The sequence below is a fragment of the Nycticebus coucang genome, chromosome 23 (genome assembly GCF_027406575.1).
Source record: "Nycticebus coucang isolate mNycCou1 chromosome 23, mNycCou1.pri, whole genome shotgun sequence".
Taxonomy (NCBI): Eukaryota; Metazoa; Chordata; class Mammalia; order Primates; family Lorisidae; genus Nycticebus; species Nycticebus coucang.
The window spans coordinates 3,881,020-3,904,708 of NC_069802.1; the positions used below are offsets into that span (position 1 = coordinate 3,881,020).

At 45.5% G+C, this 23,689-nt stretch overlaps 2 long non-coding RNA genes across 2 annotated transcripts; both read right to left on the reverse strand.

Annotated features, from left to right (window-relative positions):
* Window positions 1-7,299: 7,299 nt before the first annotated feature.
* Window positions 7,300-12,997, reverse strand: LOC128575944 (uncharacterized). The gene is made up of 3 exons (XR_008377203.1): window positions 12,351-12,997; window positions 11,187-11,305; window positions 7,300-8,205 (listed from the first exon to the last, which is right to left on the reverse strand). It is a non-coding gene; the product is annotated as an uncharacterized LOC128575944 (long non-coding RNA).
* A 73-nt stretch (window positions 12,998-13,070) lies between these two features.
* LOC128575943 (uncharacterized) lies at window positions 13,071-14,549 on the reverse strand. The gene is made up of 3 exons (XR_008377202.1): window positions 14,413-14,549; window positions 14,211-14,327; window positions 13,071-13,147 (listed from the first exon to the last, which is right to left on the reverse strand). It is a non-coding gene; the product is annotated as an uncharacterized LOC128575943 (long non-coding RNA).
* Window positions 14,550-23,689: the final 9,140 nt, after the last annotated feature.

Consider the following 23,689-nt stretch of genomic DNA (forward strand, 5'->3'; position numbering starts at 1 on the left):
ATTCTCCTTCACTGACTCACAGTGTATATTGAGCATCTGTTATGCACCAGGCATTGTGCTAGACACTGGGGATATAGTAACAAACAAGACCCTGGGGGTGTCCCAGTCCAGCAGGGAAACAGACACAAACAGAAGCACCTTCCTGGACTTGTGTTCCGCAGGACTTGCAGGCTGGTTGTGTGAACTGCTGTGAAAGTCCAGGAAGGGCCACTGATTCCTCCCCAGGGCTGGCAGTGGAGTTGAGGAAGGGTGATGTTACAGAAGACTTGGTGCAGTTGTGTGTACTTCACTTATACAATAAAAGCCAAAGCAGTTTTTGTTTTGCTTTGTTTTCTAAGATAGAGCCTTGCTCTAGAGTGCAGTGGTGTCATCATAGCTCATGGCAACTTTAAACTCCTGGGCTCAAGTCATCCTTCTCCCTCAGTCTCCTAAGTAGTTGGACCACAACACGCACAACCATACCCAGCTAATTTTTCTGTTTTCAGTAGAGATGGGATCTCACTCACTCTTGCTCAGGCTGATCTTGAATTCCTGACCTCATGTGATGTGCCTGCCTCGACCTCCCAGAGAGCTAGAATTACAGGTGAGAGCCACTGTGCCCGGCCCAGCCAAAGACATTTAATCTGAACATCTGTTGAGTGCTGGGCAGCGGCTAGAAAGAGATAAAACACACAGTTCTTTATGTGGAGGCCAAGACCAAACTGATTTCAAGCTATTGGTTTCTTGTAAACACTGTTCACTAGGGAAATACTGCGTATGTGTGTTCATAAATATCCAGATGTTTCATCTAAAGACTAAAGAGGAAGGGATTTGCCCAGTCTGGGGAGAGAGGATGGGATTCCAAATCCTCAATGAGTAGTTCATGGAGTGTGGCTTGAACTGACTCTGAGTAGCTCAAGAAGGTGGAGTTAGAGCCAGTGGGTAGAAGTTAAAAGAAGGCAGGCATGTGCCCATTTTAAAGAAGACTTATCTTTCTGAGATCTAAACTCTCTAAACTTAGAACAAGCTGTTCTATGTGGAAAGTGCCTTGTTACCACCAAATGAAGTAAAGATGATAAACAGATATTCAGGTATTGCTGGCCCAGATTTACTTGACAACCATCTACCAAGTGCTCAAGCATGCACTGATGAGTAAGCCACCCGTCCTGACCTTCCAGAGACAGGCAGGTGCATGGGCAAGTACATGTGCTGTGACACTTGGCAGTGGAATTAGTGAGTGAGAGGTGGGTATGGAAGGCTTCACAGCGGAGGCTACTTCTAAGCTGAAATCCAGAGGACAAGAATAGAGCCCACCAAGGTGATGGGAGGGCAAAGGAGGAATGCCAGGGATTTCTTCTAGGAGATAAACAATCCCTTCTAAGTTCATGCAAATTTATTGGCCAATATGCTTATAAACATCTACATTTCACTTTTCACTCAAAGTAGAAGATAAATAAGATCATGTTTATTAGGCATCCTATAAAATTGTGATTAGCCTAACATATGGCTGCATTCCTAGAATGTTCTTGGAAGATACAGTACAGCTAGCCTGAGGACAGTGCGGGGCCCAACTCAATGACTGTTGGTCCTGACTGTTCTCAGACACCAGAGGAGGACTTAAACATTTTTGAGGAAGGCAAAATACAGGATCCCTTAAGGCACAGGCCTAAGGATAGTGCTGCCCATGGCAACCTCTTTGGTCTCATCCACATAGGGGCACACAGTCAACACAGCTGACCATCTGCACGGTCTGAGACCTTGGCAGCCCCCACATCTGGTATACACTCAGTGTGAAGAGGATGCTCAGTGGGGGGATGTCCCACAGTGCAGGGATTCTGGAGAGTGAACTCTTGATTCAGGATGTGCAGGAGGTAGGTTTGAGGGTGACCAGAAAATGAGGAGGTGGGGGTAGTGGTGAGTGAAACAAATTTGGGCAGAAAGAGGAGATGAACCAAGATGCGATTGGAAGAAGGCCATGCTGATTTCAAGGGAAGCTTTCAAATTTACCCCAGATCAAGGCAAGGTCAGTTGCCTTACCTCACATCCCAGGAGCTGACTCAGAGGGACTGTGGCCTCGGGTGAGGGGACTCTGTTTAGCTGAGGACCATTTCTGCGAGAGACTCAGCTGTCAACAGCCAACACTCCCCAGCACCATGTGAGAGAGGACTTCAGTCCTGGGGTGGGGGCCTGTTTAGTCATCACAAAGTCACTATGAGACAAGGATTCCTCAGCACGTGTGATATGCCATGACTATTAGTTCACAAACAGTGAGCGGTAAATTTAAGAATCCCCAGATTTTCTTGTTGAATTAAATGGTAAGAATTTGAAGCCTTGGAGGAATGTGTGTGTGTGTGTGTGTGTGTGTGTGTGTGTGTGTGTAGGAGAGAGAGAAAGATGGAGGCAGAGGGAGAGAGACTGAGGAATTGGCTCAGGTGACAGTGAAAGTCGACAAGTACAGACTCTGCAGGGTGGCTGGAAGGCTGAAGATCTGGGGAAGGTTGCAGTCCAAAGGCGTCTGAGCAGAATTCCTGCGAGTCCTGGGGGAGGTCAATCTGTCCTATGAACGCCTTCAACTGATTGAATGAACACTCTACCTGTGTTAAGGAGCGTAACCTTCTTTACTCAGTCTGTTGACCTACATCTTAGTATCCTCTGGAAAGTACCTTCACAGAAACATCTGGAAACATGTTTGACCAATATCCATGTACCATGGCCAAACCAGGTTGACACATAAAAATTACCATCTGTGTGTGTGTGTGTGTGTGTGTGTGTGTGCCGGGGGACGGTTAGGCTGGGGTACAGGAGGAGGAAGAAGCTTTACTGTCACTTTTCTCTCTCCCTCCTTCCTATTCCTGGACCAAACATGCCGCTGTCACGTGCACCAAGCCCTTGCCAAGACTGGGCAGCCCATTACGAGCCCAGCAGAGTGTGGCTCCCTCAGGCCCCTGCCAAGCACCAAGCTACTTTGGTAATTGAGTAAATGCTTATGTGGAGGCATTTTTCAGACCCCACTGCCGCTGCACCTGGAGGCCTCTCCCCGCATCCAGGTTACCCCCGGTTAGGGCACCTCGGTGATAGGGAGAGCCTAGGGGAGACTTACGCACCTTAGACATAACCCTGCCCCTCCCTCCCCCACTCAACTGTACCCAACCTCTCTCCAAATACACAGACATAGCATTTACATATTTCCTGTGGGTGCTTCAAATCTCCTGGTTGAATGCTTTATCTGGGACAAAGGCAAGACCCAGAAGTAACTTGCAACTTTTCCTAGTAGAATGATTTAGCTTGCATTCATATTCAGTCTGTCCCTTCAATTTGCTGTCCATATCCCTATTAATACACAGAAGGCTTCAGGTAATCAGGTTCAATCCTTATCCACAGAAAAATGCTTAGAGACCTTTTCAGCTAGAGCAATTGTGCATGTGGCTTAATTATTATTTTAGAATATCTTAGAGACATTTCTTGTTTGAACACTCCCTGTCTATCAAGCCCAGGACTGGACAGGAGAAAAGACGATGTGGGCTGATAGGTCAGCAAACAATTAGTAGCATTTTCCCCTTCCACATGGGAAAAAGATTCCCTGTGTATTTAGGGATAGGGTGAGGATTCTCTCTGCCATGATAACTCACCTTTGTGTTATAAAGTTCCTTTTTTCCTTCTTAATGCACTGAGTTCTTTGAATCTAAAGAAATTTACTTCTGTTTCTCTCCTTTTACCATATTTTCCCAGTGAAATAAAACATTTAAATATAAAGGAATACTGGAAAGAGTAATTCGGATGTTTCTATAGATCATGTTGTTATGGTCCGAATGTTTGGGCCCTGCTCCCAACTTGAATTCACATATTGACACCTACTCACCAATGTGAAGACATTAGGAGATGGGGGTCTTTGGGAGCAATTAGGTCATGTGGGCAGAGCCCATGGGTGATATTAGTGCCCTTTTAAAAGAGGTTCGTGAGAGACCCTCCTTCCTTCCACCATGCAGGACACAGTAAGGATGGGCCATCTGTGAACAAGCAGAGCCTGGCACGGGTGGCTCAGCAGGGCAGCTGAGTCCTCACCAGGCACCAAATCTGCCAGTACCTTGATCTTGGACTTCCCAGCCTCCAGAACCACGAGGAATGAATTTCTGTTGTTATAAACCACCGTGTTTGTGCTGTTGTGTAATAGCAGCCCTAATGATCTGCTCGTTAGACATGTAAGATGAGGAAGTAGGCTCTTCAAATGCAGCTTCCAATTTCTGTTTTGAAACTGAGGTGGATTTCTGGAAGAGTTTAGTCTTCCTGCCTCTGCCCTAATCCCATCCAATACCTTTCCAACATGGTAGCAGAGTTTTCTAAAATGTCCTATTGGATGAAATGGGGCGTATGTGTGTGTGTGTGCACGTGTGGATGTGTGTATATGCATGCCTGTGTGTGAGAAGGTGTGTATATGTGCGTGTGTGAGCGTGTGTGTAGGGGTCCAGCTGTGCAAGTGTGGCTGGGGCATGCTCTCATTCCCGTCCCCTCCATTTTCCTGCCCCGCTTCCTGCGGAGCACTGCCCGCTGAGCGCTGCCCCACTCTCCCTCCTTGGCCGGGCTCTGTGTCATTGCTGCTGCACACCTTGAGTGCTGAGGCAGGGCCGTGCCTCACCCGCTCTGCTGAGCCAAACCATCGCAGGCTCTGTTTGTTGTCTTTCCCCAAATTTTCCCATCCCCCTTTCCCCCTGCCTGTCCTCTACTACAGAAGCTGAAAAGACCAGACACTCACTTTCCTAGCCCTCCCTGCCTCATCCGCTCCCAGGTAGGATGGCCGTGTGACTCAGTCCTGATCAGTTCAAGCGCGGGGGAAGTCAGCTGGCAGGGACTTCAGGGCAGTGCAGAGTGCACAAGTGGAGGCCCCTGGTGTTCTTCCTGCCTTCGAATGTGGCATGAGAAGCATGGGGGACATGAGGTGACCAGGAGGCATTCAGATAAAAAGCCGACATTCTGAGGCTGGTACAGCAGAAGGATGACAAGAGGGACAGCGAAACGTTCCAGAGACAGTCCACCTCTGATTTTCTCATTAAAGTGTTTAAACCACTTTGTTTGAAGAAGAATAATTTGCAGCCAAAAGCAATCTTAACTAAAGCATAAGCCAGGTATCTGGCACAATGGGTTTCAATATGTATTTATTGGGTGAGTGAATAGGAGAATAAATGAATGAAACTCCTGCTCTACCACACTGCCTGCCCTCAGCCAACCTTGTCTGTTACTGGAGCCTCATCTGGAAGTTGAAGGCGGGCTGGCTCACCAGACAGCTCACTTGGCTGATGCTGGGAAGGGCCAAGCATCTGGGGCTGGGACAGCTGGGGTCCTGGGCGTCTCTCTCTGTCCTTCCCTTGTTGCCCTACATGGCCTACCTTGTGTTGCAGCTCAAGGTACTTGGACTTTTCACAAGGGCCTCAAAAGTGTGTGTCCCCAAAGAGACAGACAGTGAGTGAGCTTGAGAGTGAGCTAGCTGGGACCTGTATCCTTTGTGTGACGCAGGCTCCGGAGTCACATGACACCACTCCTGCCCTCCTGTCAGAGCAGTCATGAGCCTCCCCACCCCCACCAGGTGGAAGGATAGAGGAACTACATCCTCCCTTCTTGATGGGGAGTGGTAGGTTCTGGAAAAGCATGTGGAGCTGCAAATATTGCCATGGTCATTTTTGGAAAATCCTATGGCTGTCAGGTCCTGAACACACCTCTGGCGTGACACTGACCATCTTGACGTCATCTCCTGCAGGTATCCTGATGACTGAAAGACGTGAATCTGGAGACGTCCATCTTTGTTTAATGTAGTTAGTGTAAATAACTGAATAAATACATGCTTAATAAATGCCCTAATCCAAACTTTCTGAGCCTCATTTGTGTGTGTCTCAGGAGTGAGGCATCAGCAATGGTAAGAATTTTGACCATGGTGCCAAGGTCCTTGGCACCTAACATTCTGACTCTGTGCCTTATGGCGGGTAAAGAGTGACAGGTAAAGCAGGTGTAGATGCTGACCAGGCCTCCCCCCACAGGTAAAGCGGGTGTAGATGCTGACCAGGCCTCCCCCCACAGGTAAAGCGGGTGTAGATGCTGACCAGGCCTCCCCTCGCTGTGCTCCACAGCGGTGCTGTCCTGGAGAAGTTTCTGTGATGATGAAAATGTTCCAGCCAGTGTCACCACGCGTGGCAGCTGCGCACTTGAATGTAGCTGGGGTGACTGGGAAACGGAACTCTATACTTTATTTCAATTCACTTCACTTTAATTTTCAGTAGCATCTGTGAATAGTAGCTGCTTTATTAGATAGCTCGGCCCTCTGGGGTCGGGCTTGGCATTCTGTTCCGTTTTGCTAGACCAGCTACTTACTACTGGCCTTCCTCTCTGCAGCAAGAGACACCAAGCTCCTTTAAATTCCTGAGACAGCTTTTAATTGCTGGTTTCAGAACTTTCTCTTCTACTCACATTCTGCTTTCATTTCTCCAGTTTTTTGTCCAGCTGGTCTTGACATGTAAGGCCTTTTGTTCCCCTTTGTTTTCTATCCGACAAAAAGTTTTTTTTGCGTAATCTGTATCTTACACACTAATGTCATTATCTGTGTCGAAAGGTTGTAGACACTGCCGAAATCAGTTGCCATTTCACGCACTTTAATTAAACCCTCCTTTAAACCTTCTTCCTGTTGTGTTAGAGAAGCTTTAATCTGTCCTCTCCAGACCCCTTGTTTAATTCCAGTTGTCATTCTCCATATGCTGCCCGTTTGGCATGTTCTGTTTTTTGTTTTTTTTTTTTTATTAAAATGTCAGTGGAATGTTTTTGCTTTTATTTGGCTTTTTGAGAGTAAAGAGCTTTGTCTGTTTCATAGTTCAGAAAGGGAGGTCATGGTCATCCTAATTTTACTTGCAAAAGTGTGTATTAGCTTTGTAACCCTGTTTGACCATTTTGAGAGTAAAAACAAATTATGTTTTCTTCTCTAAGCCCAGAGGTACTGCTGTGCAGAGTTTAGGAAGCAAGACTGGGGCTTACAAGCATTTACATTTGAAAGGCAAACATTATTTTCATAAAAACAAGTGGGAAATTGGAATCTGGAGTGCCCCCGGGAATCTAGGTTTTGTAGCAAGGGCACTTAGGCTGCTCTGGAAAGAAGCCACAGATTGCCTGGTGCATTTGCAGGAGGTGACATTTGTAGGTCAGGACAACATAACAGTGTCATAGCTGGATTTAACCCAGTGAATGGCAACTCTGTGCATGAATGGAGAAAGACAGAGACAGAGAGACAGAGACTGCAGGAGACAGGGAATGGAACTGTTTCATTCACTCTTTTATTGCCGGCACTCATCAGTTTATTCTCTAGCTGTTCAGTTTTATGAGCCAGGCCCTGCATCAGCGAACAGAGCAAATTAAGATTCCTGCCATTGGCTGAGCACAGTGGTTCACACCTGCAATCCTAGCACTCTGGGAGCCTGAGGCAGGAGGATCCCTTGAGGTCAGGAGTTCAAAACCAGCCTGAGGAAGAATGATTGAGACCCCATCTCTACTAAAAATAGAAAAATTACCTGGGTATGGTTGTGAATACCTGTAGTCCCAGCTACGCAGGAGACCAAGGCAAGAGGATTGCTCAAGCCCAAGAGTCTGAGGTTGCTGTGAGCTATGATACCACCGACACTCTATCCAGGGCGACAGAGTAAGACTGTCTAAAAAAAAAAAAAATTCCTGTCATCATGGAGCCCAAATTTTGGCATGGGGTGGGTGTGGAAGAAAAAGACAGCAAAAGGTAGCAGAGAAGTCCGTTCTAGGAAGTTAGCAGGTAACACATGCTATGAAATAAAACAGCACAGGGTGGAGTAAGGGATACTGAAAAGGCACAATTTGAACCAAGATCTTCAATGTGATGGCCAGGCTGGGCAGCCTTGAAATGGTGGTATTTGAGCAAAGTTCTGAAGTGGGGGGAAGAAGTGAATACTGAGAATAGTGTGTGGCACAAAGGAGATGCCGGGAGAGTGCCTGCTCAGTGAACAAACAAGCAGACTGCTCACCCTCCAGCGCCTGTGTTCTTCAGGGGAGCTCGCCAGGAGCCGTAGGCACCGGCACCCGGCCAGTGAGATCGCCGTACTCATGATCTGCCCGCAGCAAATGTCTCCAGTGTTCAGGATTCCTCCACATCTCCACATCTCTGCTCCTCATCGTAAGCCAACAATTGCATCAGATGTTTAACAGAGGTTCAGTGATGCGTCCTAAAGCCTGAGGAAAAATGGGCCTTATTAAATTTACTGAAAGATGCATGCATGCACAATTATTATCTCCCACTGGTACTTTCTCAAGGTGCATAAAAGCAAATCCTGCAAAATATGTGTCTCTGTGCACTAAACTGAACCGTGCCTGAGCGGGGTGGAGACCTAAGGAGGGGTTGTGGAGATTTGCAGAGTGAGTTAGAAGAAGAAAACTTCCTAGCTTCATAATTTTGCTTGGGGACAAGCCTGTGGGAGAGTTTTAATAATGACCATTCTCCATGGCTCTAAAATTGTTTAATTTCATGGTGATTTTACAACTCCCCTTTTAAGACTTAAGGTACAATGAAAGTAGATCATTTGTCTGAGGTCCTCCAGAGTAAGAACAGTGAGCCGGTAAAAAGTTGCACATTGCCAGATGCCTAAGCTCTTGAGTTAGATCCAAATGGACTCTTGGAATTGATTAAATAGTTCATTCATTTATTTGAAAAATATATGTGAACACTGTGGGTTGGCAGCCTTCAAGATGGCCCCGAAGGACCTTACTTCCTGGGGTCCATGCTCTGGTGTCCTTCCCTCCTCTAATCAGTCAGCCTTGCTTAGGGCACCAATAGAACATGGCCGAAATGACAGGCTATGACTTAGGAGGATAGGACACGAAACACATGACAGCTTTTACTTTGATGTCTCGGGCTCTTGCTGGGAGAAGCCAGTCATCATGTCCCGTGTAGTCCCAGAGAGAGCCCCAAATTGGTACAGGGGCCTCCTGTCTGCAGCCTGCATCCCCCAGGCAGCCATATGAGCAAACCACCCAGGGGCTGAATCTCCAAATCCCAGTCGAGCCTTCTGATGGCTGCAGCCTGGGAAGATAACTTGATTGCATCCTCTCATGAAGACTCGACTCCAGGTAAACTGTTCCCAAATTCCTTAATTCATAGAAACTTTGGAGTTTCTTGTAGACTTGTTCTTACTCACAACACTCCTGATGCCACATACGTGAGAGTTTTGCACATCAACAGCCAATTCTCTGATTGTCTGGGCACCAATTGTTTGTTTAATTTGATTAGATTAATTTCAGTCTGACACTATCCAGAGTTAGTACAGACCCCAAAGATTAGGGCCTCAGTCCCACAAGACCACCCCCTATTTCAGTTGCAAGTTCCAGGCCTCCCATACTTCTGACCACTGGCTACCTCCTCAGGTTTGATAATTTGCCAGGACAGTTCACAGAACGCAGGAACACACTTATTACATTTACTAGTTTATTTTAGTGGCTGAATTGAAAGGGTGCATAGGCCAAGGCATGGAGGGAGGGGTGCACGGAGCTCCCAAGCCCGCATCTGGTGCCACCTTTCCAGGGCTCTGAAACCTCTCTGAGTCCTGCTGTTGACTCAGGGATGCTCTTGACAGTCTCATCGCACAGACATGGTTAATCAGATCATTGTCCATGTGCTGAAAGTTCCAACCCTTTAATTATGCCTCCCTCTTTCTGGTGGCCAGCTCTCATCCTGAAGCTATCTAGGGGCCCCCAGCCACTGTCATCTCATTAACATATAGAAGACAGGGTGGCGCCTGTGGCTCAGTCGGTAGGGCGCAGGCCCCATATACCGAGGGTGGCAGGTTCAAACCCGGCCCCGGCCAATCTGCAACCAAAAAAATAGCCGGGCGTTGTGGCGGGCGCCTGTGGTCCCAGCTACTCGGGAGGCTGAGGCAAGAGAATCGCTTAAGCCCAGGAGTTGGAGGTTGCTGTGAGCTGTGTGAGGCCACGGCACTCTACCGAGGGCCATAGAGTGAGACTCTGTCTCTACAAAAAACACGGCACTCTACCGAGGGCCATAGAGTGAGACTCTGTCTCTACAAAAAAAAAAAAAAAAAAAAAAGGCCGGGCGTGGTGTCTCATGCCTGTAGTCCCAGCGCTGTGGGAGGCCGAGGCGGGTGGATTGCCTGAGCTCAGAGGTTCAAAACCCATATGAGCAGCAGTCAGCCAGAGTAAGACCCCATCTCTACAAACAACATCAAAAACAGCCAGCACTGCAGGAGAAAGAAGAAAATCAACAAAAAAGGAATACTTAGAACAAAGAAGAATGAACAAGCCCCCTGAAATTAAAAAAAAAAAACATATAGAAGACATTTTTATCACTCTGGAGAGTCCAAGAGTTTGAGAGCTATGTGTCAAAAATTGGGTAGGGGAGGTGTTGAGAGGGTGTGCATAGAACGAATATACATTTCCTATTATATTACAATCGTTTTTTTTTTTTTATGTGATTTTTGGCCAGGGCTGGGTTTGAACCCGCCACCTCTGGCATATGGGACTGGCGCCCTACTCTTTGAGCCACAGGCGCCAAGCACTGAACTCTGAGGCAGTGTTTTACTCAGTGATTGATATAAATAATTAATCCAGATGTTGCTATTTGAAAGAGGTAAGGAAAACCTGAAAATGTAGGCGTGGTCTTGGAACAGGGTCAGGCAGCGGGGCTTTGGGAAGAGTGTTAGTGAAAAGCTGAAGGGTCCTGGACATGCCGGAAGCGAAGCTGCACTGGCATTAGGCTGCAGCTTTACATTTTAAGAGAAAACTTTCTGCTGAACCTCTCATGGCCACTCCGCAGGACAGTTCTCCAGGTGGCCTCAGACTGACCCAGTTTCCCCCATTTTCTTGCTTGTAGGTCTCAAGAACTATAGAAGGTGTTGGGAATGTAGCATCTCAGGATAGCAGAGAAATGCCCAGAACAGCCTGGGCTCTCTCCCAGTCTCCCCAAGAAACCGGATGCCCTTCACTGCTTTGGTCCAGGGAGGCACATTGCCCCTGGGTACAAAGCCAGGGAGGGCTCTCCAGGGTCCCTCAGCTCAGGTGCAATTGGGGCTCCTGCGGTCAGAGACTGTCTGCCTCAAGCCCCTTTCCTGAGCCTTTGGGGGGACTGGTTTGCAGTGAAACCTAAGTTTCTTTTGTTCCCTGCTGAATTTTTGTAAGTAATAACCCCACTTCATGTAACTTACACATTGGGTGTTCTGTCACACTGGACTCAGATAAATTAGTAACCTGGTTCACATCCCCTTGTTCGTATGGAAAAGCTTTCTTTGGTAATTTCCAGAAGTGATCCTGAAAAGAATGACTCCTAAGGAACAGAAGTGGTATGAAGCCAAAAGTCACCTTCGTTCTTCTCTTTTGCTTATTCATTTATTCAACAAGTACATATTGAGCGGGCACCATGTACCAGCAGCCAGGGATAGGGTAGAACAAGGCAGGTGAGCCCCTGCTCTCAGGGAGCGCGCTTTCCAGGGGAGGGGTGGAGACTAAACTGAGTGTGCTTTCCAGGGAAGGGGTTGCAGACTAATTGACAAGATAATTTCAGGAGGTGATATAAGTGTTCTGGAGAAACACTGTCACAGTTTCTAGAGTCCAAGAATCCTGCCTGTGTTCCTCTTTTCATCCTACAGTGTTTTTGCCAACAGGCCATAAATGAGAACTTTGACACTGCAATGTGGGGGTGAAATACTTAAAGTAGATGCTCCTTATAAAAGAAGTGGTACACACTGAACACAGATAGAAAAACTGGGTCATGGAGTGGATGGATGGGCAGCCTTCAGGGGCACGTCACCAAATGCTTTTATAAGTAGCCTACCCTAGTAAGTTCCATGCTTATTCTAAAGTTTATCTCATTTAAAGCCATTAAAATATATTGACATCCCCTCTTTTTACACCTAAACTTAAAAAAAAGGTTAATATATTTCTTTCTAGTACACCTTAACTTTTAATTCAAACTCCTTCTCCACATTTGGTAGCCTATCCTGTGTAAGGCACCTATGTTTAGCTTGATAGCAAAATACAAGGATTCCATGGAGTCAAATAGATGTTTAAAAATTTAGGTGGAATGCTGTGTGCTGGCTATGACGTGGGTTATTTAGCTTAAAAACAAACTAAGAGAGAGCTCTATCACATCCGGGCATGGCTTGCATGGCAGATTTAATTCACACTGTATGGTGGCTGCCTCCTGGGGTTAGTCCACTCATGCATGAGGAAGAATTACTTTTATTCTGCTGGAACTTCTAAGGAGAATGTAACCTGCCTCCTGCCTCCAGACCCACTAAAGATTGACAGTCTCCATGATACAAGGATAAGGCAACAAACACACAAGCAAAACAGCATGCGTCGCAAGTTACCATGTGCATGAAGTGGGAGAAAACATTTATCCACAGCTGTTCCTTCATTATCGATACCGCGAGGTGCTCAGGATATAGAAGTAAAAAAAACACGTGAAATCACTACCCTCGAGGGGATTTTCCATAAAGGGTATAAATAAACTTGACTAGTTTTAGACATAGAGCTATTTAGGGTATGGTACATAGTTTGTAAGAACTAAACAGACTATTTCATTAAATTGGGCAAACAGGGGTGATCTCTAGAATCAATGAAATGAAAGGCCATGATATTGCTTTGATGGGTGTACAGGACTCTAAATGAACTGTGAAAACAGCTCAAGTTCTCTTAACTAACAACTAGAAACAGGGTTGATAGGCAGTGGGGAGGTGGGGTTCCATGGATTTCCCCCAGAGTTTCAGGAGAAGTTGAACAGCTAACCCTGAGGAAGGTAGGTGAGGATCCCAAATGTGACATTAGCAGAGACTCAGCACTCAACTCCCAGTTTCTGTGTCTCTACCTTCAGATTTTTCAGAGAGAAAAATTGTCACACTAACAATCAAAGCAAGACTGGTCTCATTACTCAGGAGCTGCCCCACCCCCACCCCGCTTCTTCCTCCTAAGAGAACAAGACCCACTCTCTTCCAATTATAAAGAAGGGATAAGGCAGGATCTGTGGAGCCCCTTCTTTTAACAGCCCAAATCCTTTCATTCCCTGCCCCCTTTTAATGCTACCTCAGGAAGTCACTTTCTCTCTGTGTGCCCCAGGTGCCATCCTCTGCAAACTGGGACAAATTATCCAGGGACCTGTCTCTGAGGCCTGTTGGAAAAGGAAAGGAGGGAGTTAGTATCTGTGCTACAGATTGAATTGTGTCCCACAAAAAGATCATGAATTCCTAACTGTCGAGACCACAGAATGTGACCTTACTTGGAAGTAAGGTCTTCACGGAGGTCATCAGTGTGGGTCCTAATCCAGGTAGGACCAGTGTCCTTATCCAAAGAAGAGATTTGGATACAGACTTGAAAAGGGAGCACACGACCCGAAGAAAACTGCAGACACCCATGAGATCGTGTGCAAGCCCAGCGACACCACAGATGGCATCAAACCGCCAGGGGCCAGGGGAGAGGCCCTCAGAAGGAGCTACCTCCCTACACCTTGATCTCGCACTTCCAGCCTTTAGAGCTGGGAGAAATATCTTTCTCTTGTTTAAGCCACCCAGTCTGTGGCTGTTAGTGATGACAGCCCCAGGGCTGTAATACGGCATATAAAGCACTGGGGACATTTGGAACTGCTATCACTACACAGAGCATTCCGTGAGTGACTGCAGGGACATGTGCAGTAAGTGGTCCCTGAATGCCAATCACTATTTTTAGAACAAAGGCTCAGTGGCTCAGAATGACAGTATCCTTATCACACATTCTTCCGTAGAAGGAGGCATCCTCAACCAAGGGAAAACCCTGCAGCCAGGCAGCCTCCTAATGGGAGGCTGCTATGTGACTTGTGCACATGAGGCCAGGTCAGGGTCGGCCTGCAGCTCTGCTTGCTGCTTGTTGTTGAGTGACCTCAGAAGTCATTGCCAAGGTTGTGGGACTGCCAGGAAGATGGCAAAGCAGCCCTGGGACAGGAGGTTAGGGATATGGACAAGCCTTGGCCCTGCAGCTCTGGGTAAGGCCACAATAGCAGGACAATCTCAAAACCTGCTGGGGAGGGCGAGTGTGAAACACCCACAATCCCAAGCGGGAGAGAGGCTCAGGGCACAGGTGGGTGGCCTTCCTGTCCCACTCCTTTCTGGGGCCCAGTGGCCTTGACCCGGTTGGCCTTGACCCTGTGCTCCCTCTTGACGCTGTTTAAAGCTGCTGTAAAGTGTGTAAAAGCAACTCACAATCCTGAAGGCTTTTTTCTTCTTTCAGCAGTTGTTGTTATGGAATTGCTGCCTGATAAATTCCCTTTTGTCCTCAGTTAACATACTGTAATTACAGCCTGACTCTTCCACCATTTCCTGTGAAAAAGAAGGGTGGGTATGTGTAAATTGGTGATTCTAGCATTAAGGGAAAGAAGCATTCCATTGTCCTCAGCCGGCTCACCTAAAGTCCTCCAGAGTCAGGGAGTGTGAGGTCCCTCTAGGAGACAGCAGGATGGCCTCTTCCATCAGGCCCCTATTGGCCTTGACCTGACTGCGTCCACTGTAGTTCACTGTTCAAGAATAATAATGATGCAATTATCATGCATCCTCCTGGGTTTATGGGGGTGGGGAGGAGATAAAAGTATGTTATTTTGAAACAGGAAGCTACTTTTCATGAAACTTGAGAGCCCATTATATGCTATCAGCTTGAAACATTTCCCCAAAGTATTCTGGGTCAGTCTGGATGTCTGTGGAGCAAGTCTTGAAGACTCTGCAAAGTTCTGTCTGAACTTGTTCAATTCTGCACCATCCAATATGGCAGCTGTATGTGGCTACTCCGCCCCTGAACCACCTACGGCTAGACTAGATAGACACTCTCTAAGTGTCAAATACACACTAGATCTCAGAGACTTAGTGCAGAAAATGAATGCAGATGATTTTGTTAGTAAGTTTTTAATTGACTACATATGATAATATTTTTGATATATAGATTGAATATGAAGTATTCCTTAGCTTGATTAATATTGAAGTATTACTTCATTATTATTGAAGTATTACTTAGCTTCTTTTGTATTTCATTTGCTTCTTTTGAGCTTTTAAAAAATTTCTAATAGCCACTTTAAAATTCTGTCTGTAACTTGCATTTGGGACTGACATTGTATTTCTACTGCTCAGAGCTTGTCCGAATCATGTGTGCAATTATTTCTCCTTAAAGGTAACTTGGGTATTTTTTTTTTTTTTTTTTTTTTGAGACAGCCTCAAGCTGTTGCCCTGGGTAGAGTGCTGTGGCATCACAGCTCTCAGCAACCTCCAATTCCTGGGCTTAAGCGATTCTCTTGCCTCAGCCTCCCAAGTAGCTAGGACCACAGGTACCCACCACAATGCCCAGCTATTTTTTGGTTGTAGCTGTCATTGTTTGGCAGGCCCGGACTGGATTTGAACCCACCAGCTCTGGTGTATGTGGCTGGTGTCCTAGCTGCTTGAGCTACAGGTACCGAGCCAACTTGGGTATTTTCTATAAATTGTTTTCCTATTTAAAAAGTTTACTCCTGCTTGATAGCCAGCCCTTCCTGCAGATATTTTATCTCTCCCTGATCAATTTTTATGCTTGGTTTAGATGACTGAGGAATTTGCTATCAAATGTTAGAATATATAATTGAGTGTCTTTGCCTCCATGGTTTGTTTATTTTAAATCAGAAGGCTGGAGGTGACATGACTCCAGAGGCTCCTTCTGGCTTCAGGATTTTATGATTCTGTTTAAATATTTGAGGCCTGAAAAGGAAAAAAAAACTACATTAATTTTGAATGGACATTTGAGGTATAATAGAATTTTTCAAAGATTAAAATTTGTTTTTTTTTTGTTTTTGAGACAGGGTTTCATTTTGTCACCCTGGCTGGAATGCAGTGGTATCATCACAGATCACTGCAACTTCAAACTACCGGGCGATGATAACATCTTTTTTAACAAACTCTTCCTGTTTAGGTAGAAGCCGGAATTGCAGACCCCAGGGAGCCAGGGCAGGCAAGGAGGGGCAATGCTGCCTCCTACTGGGCTAACGGGGAGCAGCAAGTGCAGGGAGGTGTGGCCCAGCGTTGGTGGGATCTGAGACACAGTTCCTAGTCGCTTAGTACTGGCCACATCGAGACAAGGCCATAAACACTCAGGCAGCAGACGCAGTGTGTGTGGGTGTGGGGGGGATGCCCCAACAAGTCCTTTGGGGGGCTTGCCTGGCCCACCCCACGCCTCTTGCCAAGGACCTAACATTTGGTTCAAATAGGAGCTGGCTGTCCCCTCTGGTTGTAGGGAATCCTCTAAGGGTCTCTGTCATGTGGGATGGTGATGCTGCAAGGATGGGAATGCAGGAGCTGTTCTCACAGGGTTCCCCCTTAAGGATAGAGCAGGCCTGTGAGAGGGGCACCTACCAAGCCAGGAGGGGCCAGCTCGAGAGGAGGAGAGGGATAGCCTAGGCTAATCCAAACTGGGTTTCTGCCCCCTTTGACCAAGAGTACTCACCAATAACTCCATGAAGGATTCTTTAGAGGCAGGTGAGATGATTTTTGAGTAAATACAATGATAGATCAGTAATATACATAGAAGGGACGTGCAGCCTTTTCTCTGGATACATTTAAGAGGAATGTACCTGAGGGATAAAGGAAGCCCCAGATCTGGGGCCAGACAAAAGTGTAAAAAGCCCAATGGCTTCATCTACTTTTATTACTCTTACTCCCAGACTCCCTGATCCTGTGACCTCCCTGTGCACCTTAACTTACCACCGCCTACCACCACCATGCCTGTCTAACCTTAACTTACCATCACCGTGCTGTCTAATATGCTTTTTGGCCTCTCCTGTTTTCTTCTTAACACACATCACAATGTACAAATGTAGACATCCACACTACACAAATACACATGCACACACACACGTACACCCCACTCATTGGTAGCAAGGAATACACTTACCTGTGTTACTTCAGATAAAGTGGGGTATTGCCAGCTTATACATGGAAATGAGGAAAATAGAAATCTCAAGCTTGTTGCCAGGGCTTGGGACTTGAGGAACAGCCACAGAATGGCAGAGCATCAAAGGACCAGGGAAGAGTAATTTCTGGGAACACAGAGGTTATTTAGGGTCCACACTGTCCTAGAGATCAGTTATCTCCCCCCACCCAACCAAGCTGGAATCGTTGACCTTCCGGTGACCAACCACTACAGGCCCCTCTCCTTTCTGCTGAACACCTCCCTGGGGCCTAATTCGCAGATGTTTTGCTATTTTGACTTCTGCCTTCTCACAGATCCTGGTCTCTCTAGTTTCATCATTTCCGTTTTCTCTCTATCCTTCACTATTCTCTCTCGTCTGCCTTTTCTTTCTACATTTTTATCTTTCTCTCTTGCTACTAAAGATAGGCTCTCTTGCTATATCTCCACTTTGCATTCCTGAGAATCTCTGTCTCATTTTATATTATACATCACTTGATCTTCATTTTATATTCCTGAGAAAGAATTTGATGCCTTTATCACCATTTTTTATGCATGGCAAAGATTTCTCACCAGGCTACCTCATGGGCTATTGACCAGTTCTAAATTGGTTACCCCTGGGTTGAGGGTCCATCTCTGGGTCAATCATCTGTGGCCAGGCTGGAATCCCCTGGGTGGAATACGGCCGTTTATGCTCATGGAGCAGAAGCTCATCTGAATGGTTTCAACATAACCCTTTCTGAGGGGTCCATGAGGGAGGAGGGTTCCAACGCTTTTCCTTCCTCATGTACATCTGCCGACTGCCTCCAGCCCCTGCCCACAACACCATTCTCCCATCTGTTACTCATCTTCTTGATCTAAGCTCACAGTTTATAAGTTGCCACTTGGCCTTTCTTGCTTTTCTCTTTAATGGAAAGTAGAGATTAGGTTTGAGTTTGCTGCTGTAACAGAAGAGAACAGTCTGAAAAAAAGATAAAAATGTTTTCTGGCTCTTTAATCCCTTCTCACTCTTTTGAGACCTGAAACCTGCATTCCTGCCTCTAATTGTCAGGAGGGATGGGGGAGTGTCCTTTGTTCTTTGTACCCCAGGAGATACCTCAAGGGAATTGTCCCAGAGGGGTGGCCAGAGGCCTCCAGATTATCTTTCCTTGAGATGAGACCCCCCCCCAACCATTAACTGTAGTCCAGACAGGGGGCAGCGCCTGTGGCTCAGTGGGTAGGGCACCGGCCCCATATGCCGAGGGTGGCGGGTTCAAACCCAGCCCCGGCCAAACTGCAACAAAAAAATAGCCGGGTGTTGTGGCCGGCGCCTGTGGTCCCAGCTACTCGGGAGGCTGAGGCAAGAGAATTGCTTAAGCCCAGGAGCTGGAGGTTGCTGTGAGCTGTGTGATGCCGTGGCACTCTACCAAGGGCCATAAAGTGAGACTCTGTCTCTACAAAAAAAAAAAAAAAAAAGTCATACATCATGATCAAGAGGAGTCATCCTAGGGATGCAAGGCTGGTTTAATATACACAAATCTATAAACATAATTCACCATATTAACAGGAGCAAAAACAAAGACCATACGATCCTCCCAATAGATTCAGAAAAAGCATTCAGTAAAATTCGACAACCTTTCCTAATTAGAATACTGAAGAATATAGGCACTCGTGGCACATTCCTTAAACTAATCGAAGCCATCTATGACAAACCCACAGCTAATATGATACTGAATGGAGTAAAACTGAGAGCTTGTCCACTCAGGACTGGAACAAGGCAAGGCTGTCCTCTATTGCCACTACTATTCAACATAGTGCTGGAAGTTCCAGCCAATACAATCAGGCAAGAGAAGGAAATTAAAGGCACCCAAATGAGGGCAAAGGAAGTCAAACTCTCCCTCTTTGCCCATGATATGATTTTATACTTAGAGAACCCCAATGACTCAACCACGAGGCTCCCAGAAGTGATCAAAAAATATAGTAACGTCTCAGGATATAAAATCAATGTCCACAAATCAGTAGCCTTTGTATATGCCAATAACAGCCAAGACGAGAAAGAAATCAAGGACACAATTACCCTTCTCAGTTACTCCAAAGAAAATGAAATGCCTAGGAACACACCTCACAAAAGAGGTAAAGGACCTTTGTAAAGAAAACTATGAACCCCTCAGAAAAGACATAGTAGAAGATATTAACAAATGGAAGAATATACCATGCTCATGGCTGGGAAGAATCAACATTGTTAAAATGTCTATACTTCCCAAAGCAATCTAAAGATTCAATGCTATCCCTATTAAAATACCAACATCATACTTTCAAGACTTGGAAAAAATAATTCTTCACTTTGTATGGAACCAAAAAAAAACCCCATGTAGCCAAGGCAATTCTTAGTAATAAAAGCAAAGCCAGGGGCATCACCATACCAGACTTTAGGTTGTACTACAAGGCCATAGTGGTCAAAACAGCGTGGTATTTGCACAAAAATAGAGACATAGACAGTTGGAACCTAATAGAAAACCAGGAGATGAAACAAATAGCTTACAGCCACCTAATCTTTGATAAACCAAACAAGAACATACATGGGGGAAAGACTCCCTATTCAATAATTGGTGCTGGGAGAACTGGATATCCACATGTAAAGGATTGAAACTGGACCCACACCTTTCTTCACTCACAAAACTTGATTTAAGATGGATAAAAGACCCTAATCTAGAGCATGAAACAATTAAAATCCTCAAAGATAGTGTGGGGAAAACACTGGAAGCTATCGGTCTGGACTTTATGAGGAAGACCTCTGCAGCAATCACAATAACAACAAAAATAAACAAATGGGACTTAATGAAACTGAAAAGCTTCTGTACAGCTAAAGCGACAACAACCAAAGCAAATAGACAACCTACACATTGCTAAAGGATATTTGCATATTTTGATTCAGACAAAAGCTTGATAACTAGGATCTACAGAGAATTCAAATTAATAAACATAAAAAGAGCCAACAATCCCTTAGATCACTGGGCAAGAAAGATGAATAGAACCTTCTCTAAAGAAGACAGACGAATGGCTAACAAACATATGAAAAAATGCTTATCAGCCCTACCTTTTAGAGAAATGCAAATCAAAACCACCCTAAGATATTGTCTAACCCCAGTGAGAATGGCCCACATCACAAAGTCTCAAAACTGCAGATGCTGGCGTGGATGTGGAGAGAAGGCAACACCTTTACACTGCTGGTGGGATTGCAAATAATACAACCTCTTTTATTTTGTTAATTACGTCAAATACACATAGATCATGAATACATTCGTTCATATGTGGGGTACAATGTGTTGAGTTTTTTTTATACAATCTGACATGGTTACATCAAACCAATCAACATAGCTTTTGCTTCATTTACTTGATTATTGTGTTAAGACATTTATGTTCTACACTTGACAGATTTAACCTGTACCCTTGCAATATGCTCCATAGGTGTGGTCCCACCTTTTACCCTCCCTCTATCAAACCTCCTCCCTCCCCTCTCTTCACAACCTTTTTGGAAGGATGTATGGAGAAACCTCAAAGAACTCAAGCTAGACTTCCCATTCGATCCCACAATCCCATTGCTGGGCATCTACCCAGAAGAAAAAAATCATTTTATCATAAAGACATTTATGCTAGACTGTTTATTGTAGCTCAATTTACAATCACCAAGGTGTGCTAACAACCTAAGAGCTCACCAACCTAGGAATGGTTTAACAAACTGTGGTATATGTGCACCATGGAATACCATACAGCCACAGAAAGATGGAGACTTTACATCTTTTGTATTAACCTGGATGGATGTGGAACACATTATTCTTAGTAAAGCATCATAAGAATGGAGATATAAGAATCCTACATACTAGGCTCGGTGTTTGTAGCATAGTGATTACAGTGCTGGCCACATGCACTGAGGGTGGTGGGTCTGAACCCGGCTCGGGCCTGCTAACCAACAATAATAATTGAAGCAACAACAACAACAACAAAAAATAGCTGGGCCTTGTGGTAGGCACCTGTAGTCCCAGCTACTTGGGAGGCTGAGGGAAGAGAATCACTTAAGCCTTAGAGTTTGAGGTTGCTGTGAGCTATGACACCACGCACTCTACCAAGGGTGACATAAACTCTGTCTTAAAAATAAAAAAAGAATCCTATGTACTCAATTCTGATATGAGCACAATTAAGGTCCTAGTGCACAGTGGGGCTTGTGGGGTGGGGAGAGCTGAGAACGGGAAGGAGGGAGGGGGTGGGGAGGTCAAGGGGTGTGGTTCACCTTTTGTGGGTGGGACACAAATATAAGAGGGTCCTTATCTAACAAAAGCAATCAGTGTAACCTGCTTCTGTGTACCCTCAATGAATCCCCAACAATAATAAAAATTTTTTTCTATGTTTCTGCTTAGGAAGAGGACAATGGTACCTTGGGACAGGAGTCCATCATTCTGCTTATTTGTCAGCAAATTAATAAACTGCCCTTTGTTTCCCTTCAAATTGCTTGGCCCATTTTTCATTCAGCTGCAGGGATAAACACCTTTTATTAACTCTTCTTTAATCATACAAGACCTTGAGAAATGTAATACACTGTGACTCCTCCCTGAAGAAGAACTTTTTGGGGAATGAGAAGTGGAGTGAGGTGGGAGGTATTTGGAGCATAACCTCAGGCATCTGTACAAACACTGTGATTTTCTAGTTACTTCGCTGGTCCTTGCTGTCCAGACCTCACACTCTGGGGCGGTGCCAGCTCCGGGACCACGTGGCTCTTTCAGGATTTTTATTTAGTCTATTAGGGCAAAGCTGAGATCATTTCCCCCATCTTTGCAGTCTCAATCTTCTATTTTTTTCTAAATAGCTGCCGGTGATTGTGCTATTCAGAAGAATCTTCTCAGAATGTAATTGCTCTCTGCGTTACTTAGATGCCCTGGCTTCCATTTTCTCTGAAATGACCTCAGCCAGGTAGTTCTGAATCTGGATGATCTGATTGATGGAATTGAGGAGAACTGGAATTGGGGCAAAAATAACCTTCCATTCTCTTCCTCCTAGTAGTGTTACTGGAATTTCTTTCTTCATTAGGTTCTTGGTCTCAGGGATTTGAAGAATGAACCCACAGACCATAGATCACTGGTAATATAGGATTTTATTAGATAGAAAGGAATACAGAAGGAGTAAAAAGCCCCAGAGCTTCTAGCAGAGGGAAAGACCCAAAGGGGGAGTCTCTACGTGGGCTCTATGTCTAGGGGTCTAATGTCTTGAGAGTTACACTTGGCCGGGACGTGGCAAATGGAAACACATTTTCAATGTTAATGAGTATTATCAACAGACAAATGAATGCAGTCCCTCCAGCTCAGGGCAAAAGGTTCCCTTCATGAAATTGCCCAGGCCTAGGAAAACTGGGGTCCCCTGTCCAGCCTTGAATGGGGGAGCCCTGTATCAACAGCATTGTCGTGTTTCAGAAATACAGACACCTAAATTGTTCTGCAGAGTTCCAGAGTCTGTCTCCTACGTGTTGATGGTGACTCTGACTGTTGAAACAGCAGGTTCTGTTTTCTGGTAATATCCAAAGTTTCCAAGGGCACGAGCTCTTACTATGCACCCAGCACTGCTATAGACGTGATAGGTTCATGATGATCAAGACAGATGTATTGAAGGTAATTCTAGAACTTGCAACAGACTAACTCAAGAATGTGTGATGGTTCAATTAATAGAAGTTTATTTTTGTCTCACATAAAATTGACAGTGGCATTACTGATGAATGGATGCCTCATCCAAGCAGATATTTGAGAACCCAGCTTGTGACTCTGATGTCTTCAACATATGGTTGCAAAGTCTCTGTGGAGTATTGAAGGTTGCCTCTGGTGGGAATGTTATGGGCCAGGGCAGGCCAGGCAGGGGACATGTTGCATTCACTCAAATCACATTGGCTGATGCTTGTCACATGACCTTACCTGTCTGTAAAGGAAGCTGGGACATAAGGTTAGGTGAACATCTGGGCAGAGGAGGAAATGGATCATGATGAACACATGGAAGTTTCTGCAACAAAAAAATAAGATTCTAGTTTTCAAGAAGCTTTCATTTGTGATTTTAGGGAGTGGAGGATACTTCATATATCAATCAGCCTGATGACTGGCCCGGGAGGAGGGACCAATGAACTAATTTCCTTAGCTTTGAATTCTGTTTACCAAGCTGTTTCTGAAGCAAACAGCAAACAGCAACAGATGTTTAGGCTTCTACAGGTTGCCATAAAGAATCCACTGATGAAGGATGCCAGAGCTCAAGTCCAGCATTGCGAAGCACACGAGCTAAAGTTGTAGACAAGGAACCAGGTGTCCCCAGCTGCTGAATCTCTAGATCTCTTCCTGCGTGTTAGGTGCTAATCTAAGGCTGTCACATGCTTGAAGAGAATAGAAGATTGAGACTCTTAGGTTTGTACTAAAGGACTAAATAAAAAGTTTGGCTGAGCTGTATGGCCCTAGTCATTAATCTAGTGAGTGGTCCAGACCCAGGTAGCCTGACTCCAGAGCAGGAATTCTTAACTTTTTGCTGTCTTTCCTTGTTAGATGAGTGAGTCAGTTGTAAAACATTGATATGGTGCTTTATGCACCAGTCTCTTGTGAATTTGGTGAGGGTAAAGCCTGGTCTCCAAGCCTAACCAGCCTGTGTGCCCTGATCACACCAAATTCCAGGATGTGTCGAGTAGGAAAATGGGCCACCTCTCAACCCTGGAAAGGCTCTCTCCTTCCAGGAAGGAGGAACTTCCCTCAAGTATCTCCTTCTA